This window comes from Monodelphis domestica, chromosome 3 (genome assembly GCF_027887165.1).
Source record: "Monodelphis domestica isolate mMonDom1 chromosome 3, mMonDom1.pri, whole genome shotgun sequence".
In the NCBI taxonomy this organism is placed as follows: domain Eukaryota; kingdom Metazoa; phylum Chordata; class Mammalia; order Didelphimorphia; family Didelphidae; genus Monodelphis; species Monodelphis domestica.
Genome location: NC_077229.1, coordinates 195,894,620 through 195,907,010, shown reverse-complemented (window position 1 = coordinate 195,907,010; position 12,391 = coordinate 195,894,620). Strand labels below are relative to the sequence as shown.

General features: G+C 37.2%; 1 protein-coding gene across 3 annotated transcripts in view; it reads left to right on the top strand.

Annotated features, from left to right (window-relative positions):
- Nucleotides 1–12,391, top strand: part of LYRM4 (LYR motif containing 4) — a 222,458-nt gene that overhangs the window by 170,300 nt on the left and 39,767 nt on the right. The window lies entirely within an intron of this gene.

The following is a 12,391-nucleotide window of genomic DNA, read 5'->3' as shown; positions in this document are numbered from 1 at the left end:
TCAGGCACTGTGGAATTGGAAATAGCACAACTGCCTTGCACCCATTGGCAGAGATCTCCCTCTTGGCATTTTGGGTCCTAGGAACATGTCTGCAGGGATCCAGGTGAGCTCATCCACCTAATGGAGAATCTTGTTTCCAAAGGCATAGCTACTATCCTCTTCTAGCTAGTTGTCAAAGTTGAAGCAGACAAAGGATAGGATATGTTTCTCTTTATTCTTCTTGAGGTCCAACATGTTATTTACTTGAGTCTGGAAGTCAAAAATCACATGCCAAACCAAATCAGATCCCAACAAATATGAAATAATTTTTGATATATTTAGAGCACTAGGATTTTCATAGGCATACTTGTATTTGAAAATGTAATTATTATTGTTGAAAGGGAAATAAGATGCATACTGGTCACAGAATAACGGAATATTAGAGAAGAAAGGGACTTTTAACCTATCATAAAGCCCTCTGCTATTTATAGATAAGGAAATTAAGACTCAGAAGTAAAGGAAATCACCAGCATCACACAATTTGGAAGTAGCATAGTCAAGAGGGAAACCTAAGTTTGTGACTCAAAGCCAATTCTCTTTACACTATCTCAAACCTCTTCTTCCCACCTCCACACTCCCATAGATCATCCAGAAATACAAATGTCAGTGTGAAAGGAAAAAGAACCTTAAATTTATAGCAGGAATCAAAAGAATGATTAGTGTCATGTACTCTAAGAAGCACCATCTCAAGACACAGAGTCCTGAGTAAGAACTATTCAAAATTAGCTATTCATGGTTACATCCCTGATGCCCTTCTGCCCACAGCTATCTTTATGTAACGGTCATATGTGTTCTCTTGGTGCCTGCCCATAGTATAACCTACCCTCCTTATTGACAACCGTTGTCAGTTCAACTCTGCCAGCTGATATAATAACCTGTTGGTCCAACACAGTGTGAATTTAGTTGTTTGCTTTTTATTAAATAACACTGTACTGTGAGTTCCTTTATGGAATATAGAGTAAACTAGAGGAATTACCTAAGAAGCCTCTGGTATCCTTTCTGAGAGTTTCACCAGAGGATATTTAATGGGAAGGATTGGTTGTCCTATGTAACTCAAAAGGCTAGAATTATGGCCTAAATAATATCTCTTAATCTGGAACCCATGAACTTGTTTGTTTGTTTTTTATATTTCTTAACATTTCATGTATTTGAATATAAATAGTTTACTTTGTAACCCTATGTATTTTGAAAACATTATTCTGAGAAGGTGTCAATAAACTTCACCAGACTGTCAAAAGGGTCCATAACATAAAAAAGGTTAAGAATCCCTGGCCTGAACTGTACTTAAAGCAGTAACCATCAAAACAATCTGGTACTGGAAACAGAATAGTGGATCAATGGAATAGATTAGATATGCAATATAGAGGTAAATGACCTTAGCCAGCTAGTGTTTGATAAACCCAAAACTCACTATTTGATAAAAACTGCTGGAAAAACTGGAAAACATTGTGACAAAAACTAGATACAGACTGATATCTCATAGCCTAATACCAAAGTTAGGCCAAAATGGGTATACGGTTTAGACATAAAGTGTGATAAGTCAGATCTAAGGAGAAGGGAAGAAATTATGACCAAACAAGAGATAGAGAACATTATAAGATATAAAATGAATAATTTGACTATATTAAATTTAAAAAGTTTTTATACAAACAAAATCAATGTAAGCAAGATTAGAAGAGAAACACCAATGAGGGAGGGGAAATTTTTACAATAAATTTCTCTGATAAAAGTCTCATTTCTCAAAAAATGTTTAGGGAACTATAGAGTATATGTATAGAGAACAGTATAGAAAACTAAGTCAAATTTGTAAGAATTCAAATAGTCAAAGGACATGAACAAGCAGTTTTCAGATGAAGAAATCAAAATTATAAGTAATCATGTGAAAAAATGTTCTGAATCACTCCTAATTAGGGAAATGCAAATTAAAACAACTCTTAGATACCACCTGTAATGGTCAATTCTAAGATGGTAATAAGTGGCTCGGAGGAAGCTGTTATGGTTGACAGATGAGTGAGGAAATGGAGGAGTCAGGATGGAATGACTGCCAGTTGCTCTCCCTGTTTCACCACTCCTGGCTGAGACAATAGAGATATATCTCCAAAATATGGGGATTTCAGGTGATGGGCCTGTGCAGATATGCTGGAGAGAGGTCTCCCCTAATGAATGGCAATGAGGATACCCCAGGATGAATAGGCACCATTACCTTGGAAGTATAAGCCTCCCCTCTGTTGGCCTACACAGCAGGGGGCCCAATCAGCACTGAGTAATGGCTGATCAGTTGCCTCAGGATATTTGCTTTCCCTATGTCCCCCCCCAAACAAAGTCTTCCCCTTTATCTGACTGCAATTATGAATCAAGGCTTTAATGAATCAAAATATCTGAGGGTGGGGAGTCAGGTAGAGGATGAAAAGGTGTCCCTAAATTCTTATTCCCCAATGTCCTTCTTCCTGACAGACCCCAAAGGTCAAATCAGGAATTTTCCTTCCCTTTCCCATTTCCTATATTAACCTATACTAGAGTATTAAGGAAATCAGGACAGGAATAAGGCAGGTGTTGAAGGTTTTTAGGGGGACCTGGCTCAAAGGCCATTGACTCCAAGGCCCCTCAGATCCTAGGGGACCTGAATCTCTCTTCTGATGTTAAAGAAGATATCAGGCAACAATGAGTCTTTTACTGGGAATCTGCAAGGCTGATCCTCTGGGTAAATCTCTTGACTGGCTCTTGGATGATCTCAAGCAAGGCAAAACACATCTTGTAACCCTGAGACCTCAGGTCCAAAAGCCCCTTCTTCCCCTGGGATCTCCCAGGTCTCTCTGGTTCATTTCCCAGGCTCCTTTGCTCCCTCCTTCCAAAGGTCTTTGCCTGTCCATTAAGTCACCCTCAACATTCCATCCTCTCCTGCATCCTGCTCTTAAATACCTCACACCTATCAAATTGGCCAATATGACACTAAAGGAAACTAATAAATGTTGGAGTGTCTCTGGCAAAATTGGGACATTAATGTGTGGATTTGCAAACTGATCCAACCTTTCTGGAGGGCAATTTGAAACTACGCCTAACAGGGCTATAAAACTTTGCATGCCCTTTGATCCAATAATACCACTACTGGGTCTGTATCCCAAAGAGAAAAGATATTTAATAATTCCATTTCTACAAAAATATTTATAGCAGCTTTTTTGCGGAGACAAAAAATTGGAAATTGAGAAGATGTCCATCAGTTGGTGAATGACTAAACAAATTGTAGTGTATGATGATGGAATACTATTGTTCTATAAGAAATGATGAACAGAATAATTTCATTTAAAAAAAATGGAAAGACCTACCCAAAGTGATGCAGAGTGAAATAAGCAGAGCCAGAAGAATATTGTATACAGTAACAGCAATATGGTGGAATGATCAGCTGTGATAGACTTAGCTACTTTTCAGTAAAACAGTGATCCAGTACAAGTCTGAAGGATTTATGACAAAGGATGCTATCCACCTCCAGAGAAAGAACTATTGGGGTCAGAATGCAGACAGAAGCATATGATTTTTCACTTTAGTTTATTTGTATTCTTCTTTGGGTGGTTTTAGTTTTATGAGTATTCTCTTACAACAACGACCAATATGTAAATACGTTTTGCATGTATAACCCAGATCAAATTGCTTATCATCTCCAGGGATGGAGAGGAAAAGGAGAAGCAGACAATTTGGATCTTATAACTTCAAAAAATGCATATGGAAAAGAATCGCTGGCCTAGAGCATCATAGATGTCTTTTGTGAAAAGGGATGGTGTCATAGGGCAACTAAGTGACTCAGTGGATTGAGAGCCAGGCCTAGAAATGGGAAGTCTTGGTTTCAAATTTGGCCTCAGACAATGTAATAATTAAAATAGTGGATGACATAAACTGTGGCAGATAATAGAGTGGTTGCCTTAAATTGTGACCGCAAAAAATATGGTTTCAAGACAGTGTCTTGTTTTAAATCAAATATGAAGTGGTCGCCAGGGAAAAATTCCCAATTATTAAAATATACCCAAGTCAGCTGGGTTTTATAGAGAATTTTAATTAATACAACTGAGGAATTAAAGAAAGGGAGAGAGAGAGAAAAAAAAGAAATAATGAGAAAAGGATAGGCCGGCCCAGGGCAGCCCTGGCCAACCCAGACCTAAGCCCTAAGAGAAAGATCAGTCAGTCCTTTATCTACTCACCACAAGATTTGTCCAAGCAAAGATTCTAGTGTTCAGAGAGAGACTAGCTCAGCTTTGGCCAGCTGCCATCTCCAGAGAGAGTACTTCTGAGATAGTCCCTGAGAGAGTCCCGAGAAAGAGAGTCCCGAGGGACAGAGTCTCCTCAGAGGGAGCTCCAGCGAGAGTCCCGAGAGAGAGTTTTTCGTCTCCTTTTAAAAGGAATTTTCTCCTGTCACCTCCCTAAGTTCTCACATCTACCAATCACTGTAGACATTTTTCAAAGGACAGACCATTCTTAATTCACACTTAAGAAGGCTTAAATTTTTTATTAAGTTCACACCAGAAAACCTCTGAGTAAGTTTCTCACCTCTTTGCTCCTTGTAAATTCACAAGTTGCCTGACCTTTAAAGGTACTTAGCATCCTTTTGTATTAGATCTAAAAATAGGCACAGCTTAAGAACTTTTGCCTTACTATAAGTATGGGTTTAAGTATTTTTCATTGTTCATCAAGGAGTTTCTTCCCCTAAAGTATACTTAAGTAGGGGTGGAGTAGAGATCTCACATTCCTGATCTAAGTAGAGGTCTCACATTCCTGATCAAAGTTCCTTCATTGTTTAAAGTGGGGAATGGTCTTAACCAAACCTTATGAAGTAGGGTCTGAGAATTTTTAAGGTTCACAACAATTCCTAGCTTTGTGACCCAGGTCAAGTAATTCACTTGACTTCAGTTGCACAGCCTTTACTAGTCTTCAACCTTGGAACCAATATTGTGTATTGATTACAAAATGGAAGGTAAGGATAAAAAAAAAGGAATGGTGTCTTTTATGTCTCAAAATATTAAAAATATCAAAGAATCCCATATCTTTGATAGCCACTGATACTTAGTGGAGAGAAGTATATAAATTACTAATATATTAGTGGAGGTTAGTGATATTTTAATGTCCCTGTTTTAATATCACCACGTTCTAGGTAGACAGGACCTTATTGTGGCTTTCTTGGTTGGCTACAATAGTACAAAGTATATATTTGTCCAAAACATCTCAGCTCCCTATAATCTCATTTCCCCAATCCAGCCAATACTATGTTTTGGAGACAGAATTGTCCTAAGAGCTAGATTTAAGTGACTTGCCCAGGGTCACATAGCTGGATGTGTCTGAGGCCAAATTTGAACCCAGGATTTTCGGTCTCTAGGCCGGGCTTTCAATTCACTAAACTACCCAGCTGCCCTCTAAACCCCACTGTTCTCCCAAATCTTCCAGTTCTTGCCATAACCACAGCTGCTAAAGACTCAGAAAACAAAATTCTTATCACCAGAATCCTTGGCGGTGTCAAATGTTTCAATATTAAAAACTGATGTGGGGCAGAAAAGTGACTCAGTGGGGAGAGATCCAGGCCTGAAGATGGGAGGACCTGGGATCAGATCTGGCATCAGACACTTCCTAGCTATGTGACCCTGGATGAGTCACTTGACCCCCAATGCCTAGTCCTTACCACTCTTTTGACTTCGAATCAATATAAACTATTAATTCTAAGATGGAAGGTAAGGGTTTTAAAAAAAACAACAACTAAGGAGTGGAAGTGGCATTAAAATTTTTTCTTTGCCACCACCCTAAGCACCCTTGGATTTTTCCATCTGACTTGGAACCAAAACCTTCCATGTGTGTTGTCTCCCCTATAAAAATGTGAGCTCTTTGAGAGCACAGCCTGTCTTTTCCATTTGTGTCCCCAAGACTTAGTACATAGTGCTTTGTACATAGTAATGATTTGATAAATGCCTTTTTTATTCATTCTTATTGATGTGTCCCTCACACTTGACATCTTCACCACACATCTCCATGCTTTTTCTCTTGTTTATCCCTTATGCCTGGAATAACTCATTCTTTCCTCCCCATCTCCTTTGTCTTTTAGAATGCCTTGTTGACTTCAAAACTCAGTCCTGGAAACATCTTCATGAAACCTGTCTTCATCCCCTAAGTTATATCACAGCCCCATTATCTTACTTTAATTTATGAATACATATATTCAAACATCTCCCTTGAATAGAAAAATAGTATCCATAGAGCATTTTAAAATACTAAAATATTTTAATTATATAATGGAATATCCGTATTTCAAATGCAATTTGTTTTGTTCTTTGCGTTTTGCAATATTTATACTATTGATATTTTGGTAATTAAAAAAGTTTTGCTTATTAAATTACTAGATATCTCCCTCCCTCCTTCCTTTCTCAACACTAAAGAAGGCATATTTGAGGGAATATGTGTGTGGAGGGGAGTATAAAATTTTCATTTTTTCTGTTCTCTGGAGGTGGGCATACACAAGTTATTCTTCACACAATATTTCTGTTATTGTATATAATGTTTTCTTGGTTCTACTCATTTCACTCTTTATAATTTTATATAGGTCTTTCCATTTTTAAAATTTTATCTGCTTGTCATTCTTTGGGGCAATACTATTCCATCACAATCATATGCCACAATCCATTCAGCCATTCCCCAATTGATGGACATCCCTTCAGTTTCTAGCTCTTTACCACCACAAGGAGAGCTGCTATAAATATTTTAGGAAATATAGGTTCTTTTACTTTTCTCCCTGATCAACTTATGAAATAAACCTAATAGTAGTATTGCTGGATCAGTGAAAAAGTATATACAGTTTTATAACTCTTGGGGCATAATTCCAGATTGTACTCTAAAATGGTTGAATCAGTTCACATTTCCTCCAGTAGTGTACCACTAATGAAGATGAAATCAAGGCAGCTATTAGGAATTCTTTTGCCCAACTATATTTCAAAAAAATAATTAACAATTTAAGTGAAATGAAAAAATACTTACAAAAAATATAAGCTTCCTAGTCTAACTGTGAAAGAAATAGAATATTTAAATAGACCTATTTAGAAAAAGAAATTGAACAGGCCATGGATGAACTTCCTAAGAAAAATGCTTCAGGACCAGATGGCTTTACAAATGAATCCTACCAAATGTTTAAAGCTCATCTAATTCTAATATTTAATTATTTAGAGCAAATGGTAAAGAAGGAATCCAACCCTTTTGAAATAAATATGGTCCTGATACCTAAAACCAGAGAAAGAAAATTATAGATCAATTTCACTAATCAATATAGATGCAAAAATCCTAAGTAAAATATGCTATTGATTATTACATTCATAATAATTTTTAATGTAAGTACCTCGAAGGTAGGTGTCATTTTTTTTTCATTGTATCCCTGTGGTGCCTGACAAATGAATTCATGTTTATTGTTGATGCTCTCTGAACCTAGGAAGATTATAGACTTATTGGGGAGGCAAGACTTATACCTATGAACAAATCTACAAATTTACAAAACAGTATGTATTACATTGAATGTAATCTAAGACCAAAAGAGAGTTTAAGTACTATAGAAATTAAGGACTCATGAAGATAAGGGGTCAGTGCTGTTGCCTAGAGTTTCGAGGAGAACTTTCATGGAGGAAGTGGTAGCTAAAATGGGCCAGAGAGAATTGAAAAGATTTAGATATGAGAAGGTTGGGAATGGAATAACTTGAGCAAAGATAGAAAGGAGCATGGCATGGAAGGTACTTTTGGTGGAGAAACTAACCTGGCTGGAACAGAAGAGGTCCTGCCTTTTGGAAAGGAACAAGAGAAAAGGGGAAAGTGGAAAAAGATATAGTGAGAAAGAACATTGGACGAACATACAAAAACATGGACCCTAGCTCTGATATTCATTGTTTGCATGATTTTGAGCAAATTTCTTCCTTTCTCTAGATTAGCATTCTTATTTGTAAAATCTAGGCATTTGGGTTAGAGAATTCCTAAGGTCTATCTTGGTTCCAAATTATGTCATCTTGTGATAGTCGGATTGGCCCCGAATTGAAGGAGCAAGACTCCTAATTGTTTCTGGGAGAGAGAAAGGGTTGAAGTTGATTTGAAGTGGACAAATAGATGACAGTTACTACATTCCATCCAACAAAATAATACTGCTCTTTTATTCCAGAAATTTTCTGATTATCTCTTTTGGAATTCTGACATAGTCTCAAGGCTGTGGGGCCATATTGAATTCCTTGGAAACTTGTCTGCTGAAGAGAGAGAGAACAACAGCACCTGATTTATCTCTCTGGTTTGACTCCCAGGTTTTGTATTGTTATAATGTGTGTCAGGAAGTATACACACACATACAAACACTTTAAAATTTTTTCTGTCTTCTCCCCCGATCCCAGACCCCCCCCAAAATTAACATGACAATATACTAAACTAGAAATAGTGATGTTAGAAAAAATCTGATGAATCATTTTCAGAAACCTAGGGAAGAAAGAACAAACAACATTGACACAGGGAACCAGCTGACAGACACATTTGCTTGAGGTTAACAAATTCCTGGAAAACCATTCTGTTTGGTGTTGCTGGATTATAGCCCCTCCCAGCCCCAGAGTATTTTCTGGGGTGGCAAGTGGCTATTTTGAGAGGAAAGCAATTTGATGGCAGAAGCCTTGGGAATTAGAACATGGAACTTAGTATTGGAGCTCAGCTGCTGGTGAAAAATACACTGTGAATATTTTATTCAGGAATGCATATATAACAATGAGCAGAATCCAAATACATAAATCACTTATACAATTGCCAGTTAAACATTACCTTCCAGCATTTCTGAATCTGGCAGCCTAATCACTTGCAAAGTACATTGTTGCCATCTGCTGGCAAGATCGTTTCTTTCTCCTAAAATCTGGCTATTGTCAACATTGCAAACTCCTCCACTGTTCAGCCTGTTGTGAGCTCTAGTTACTTAGACTTTTCTAAATTGGCCACCCCACAACCGGTTTTTGAGAACTAGAAAGAGAAGTTTCTACAGAGATTTCAAACTGAATAAAGCACATCCTGGAATTCTAACAGATAAAAGAGCTAATAGGGGAGAGAGAATAGAAAAGTGATTATAAGATCTTTGGTCTGTCTTAATCCCAAATCCAATTTTGGACTCTCCAAAGATAAGCATGAATTCAGCCCAGCCTAGAGCTTTTAGTACAGGGCTTTTGGTTTCTCCTTTAAGTGTTTTTTTTTGTTCTGCTAACTTGTTTCTCTCAAGTGCCTCTGTGATTAGTCACTAGTAATGGAGCAGTGCCTAGGCAAAAAAAAAGGGGGGGGGGGGAGGATCTTCTTGCTGATAGTTTCTCTTCTCAACAAAATCTCCAAATACAGATGGAAGCCTACCATTTTTCATTTTTCTCCTTCAAATTTTTTTCTTATACAAGTGATATATGTCTTCCTTCAAAACATGCCAAGCAAGGAAATATGTATTGAATGGTAGCACATGTATGTATAGCCTATATCATATTTCCTGCTGTCCTAGGGAAAGGAGGGAGAAAACATCACAGAAAGTCAGAAAACAACTGTTTAAAGTTGTGTTGACATTGTAATCTGGCAAAAATATACAATAAAAAATATTAAAGAAAAAATCAACAATCTCCATCTTCCTTAAATAAAGGCAAAAGTACAAAGCAGCAATATTGTCCAGAGACCCACAAATTTTAAATGTAAAGACCTTTTGAATGCTGACTGCTGAAAAAAGGCAAAACAATCCAAAGAGCCAAGAGGTAAGCTTCCCTCCTATCCAAAACTTAGAAATTCAACAGTAATTAAAGAATAAGTAGTAGTATCCTATATCTGATACTTTACTAGTTCCATAACTGCAAACAAATCACTCTTGACCTCAGTTTCCTCATCTGTGATATGAGGGTGGAAATAATACATTTACCACCTACTTTACAAGGTTGCAAGGGTAGTTTTGTTATCCTTACAGCACTACATGTGAGCAAATTATCATTTGGCCATAGGCTATAGAGTTTCTCAGGTTTTTCTGTATTGTTTGCTGGCCTTCATGTGTCATCTGCAGCTTCCACAAAACTCCCCAAAAAATTCCCATTTAAATTCATATGCCTATCAGCGATATACTGAAAACGCAATGAGGAAAGTCCCAATGTGGAACGGATACATGTGCCTGATGTATGCTCCTGAGCAACACCCAATCTTGAAATCTTATTGCTGAGACTCAATTTAACCCCAACAAACATTTAAATATCTATTTTGTGCAGAGCAGAAGTTCCTAGAGGAAAATGAGGATGCAAAGTTTAGATAGTATTGCCCCTATTCTCATGGAGCTTATAGTCTAGGGGAGATAAGATATACAGAAATAATATGTAGAAAATAGACTCTGGGAACCGCTATAGCAACAATAGATAGAACTCCAAACCTGGAGTTGGGAGGACTTAGGTTCAAATCTGGCTGCCTAGCCCTTGCCACTCTTCTGTCTTAGAATTGATACTAAGATAGAAAGTAAGGATTTAAAAAAAGAAAAAAATAGACAGTGATTCTTGAGAAGTACATTAAAAAGGTACAGAAGAAAATTCTATGTTAGAGCTAAATGGGGAAGAGTTATTATTACTGAGAGGGTTACCTTAGGAACAGCACGTTTAACAGATATCAAGTATAAGTTCATCATGCAGGTCACCAGGCAGGAGCCATTTTGATATTTATTACTATCTCTAAACTGATATTAATTTAAAATAAATACATGTCTTTCTTTTGGAATTATAAAGGGTAACTCCCTTAACTTCTCTGGGCTCAGTTTCCTATATTCTAAGAGTATCCAAGCAGAACTTTCTCTGTGCCAGATTCAATTTCCTCATCCTGACTGGGGGAGGGAAGAGGATGAGAAGAGAAAAGAGGGAAGAACAGAAGTTACTGACATGTTATTGCCTGAGGTGAGAAAACAGAAGTAGCCAAGGATATCTTCTTTCTCAAGAATATGATTTCCTGGGGTTTCTGTAGAAAACTTTAAGGGCCATCTAGTGTAATTGCTTACCTTACAGATGAAGAAACCAAAGGCCAGAGAGATAAGATGGCTTACAGAGAGCCTTTAACTGCAACAGAACTAGAGTTCCAATGTCTGAAATCATGGGACACTGTGCTGCCCCTGTCTTGGTCATTCATATAGACTAGACCTGGGACTTTACTGGTCATGGGGAAATGCCAGAAGTTAAATTCCTCTAGCAGTAGTAGGGCAACATCTTATCTGAAACATAGTTGCTTAGAAAATTACTAAGAGCATTTTGAGATTGTGACTTGCCCAGGAACACACAGCAAGTGCCAGTATCCCTTCCATATCAGGATTTTCCCTACTGGGGTTTCATTATATCACAGGTAGGCATACAAAGTTAAATGGGAATCATGAGGAAGTTTTGCACATGGCCACAGATGGCACACAAAGGCCAGCAGATAACACCAAAAAACTTTAGAAACTACATGGCCTGTGACTAAATACTTTAACCCAGATTTTACAGTAAGATACTATAAGGACTCCATAAAAGAAAAAGAAAAACTCAGACTTCTATGGTATAAAGGGAAGGCCAAAATATTATAAATGGATTTTCCAGATCTTGGGGAACTCTGTGCCCCTAATCCCTTTGATGTGGAAGGGATATCTGTTAGTCAAGATTTAAATTCATATCTGTCTGGCTTACAGGCTAGTTTTTTATCCACTGTATCACAATGCCCTGTCAGCTCCATGGGCTGAAAATGAATAATGCTATGGTGTGAAAATAAAGCTGTCATTCTTTAGGACCAAGATAGAGGCTAAACAGTTTGAACCTGTCAACCATTTAGTCAATCAACAAGTATTAATTAAGCATCTGCAAAGTACTAGACACTATCCTAGATACTAAGGATACAACGATAAAAAAGCAAAATGACTTGCTCTCAAGATGCTTACATCTTGGTGGAATCCACGTTTGGTGGAAACAACACATCCATGTTTAGAGATAAACAGAAAAAAAAATGCAAAATAAATATACTCATACCTATATGAGAAGCTAGATTATATCATGCCACTATCAGAGGGGAAGAGTAGCTGTGACTTGTGAGATAAGCCATACCCAAAGTTTTAAGGAGATTAGTTAGGACAGTTTTTAAGACCAAAATTTTAAAAAAGATTTTATTTTCCTAGTTACATGTGATAACAATTTTTATATACATTTTTCAAAATTATAAGATCCAAATCGTTTCCCTTCTTTTTTTCCTCCCCTCTCCCTGAAATGATAGGTAATTTGATTGAGGTTATATGTGTGTGATCATACACAACATACATCCATATTGGTCATGTTGTAAGAGAATTCACATATAAAACCAAAACTCCAAA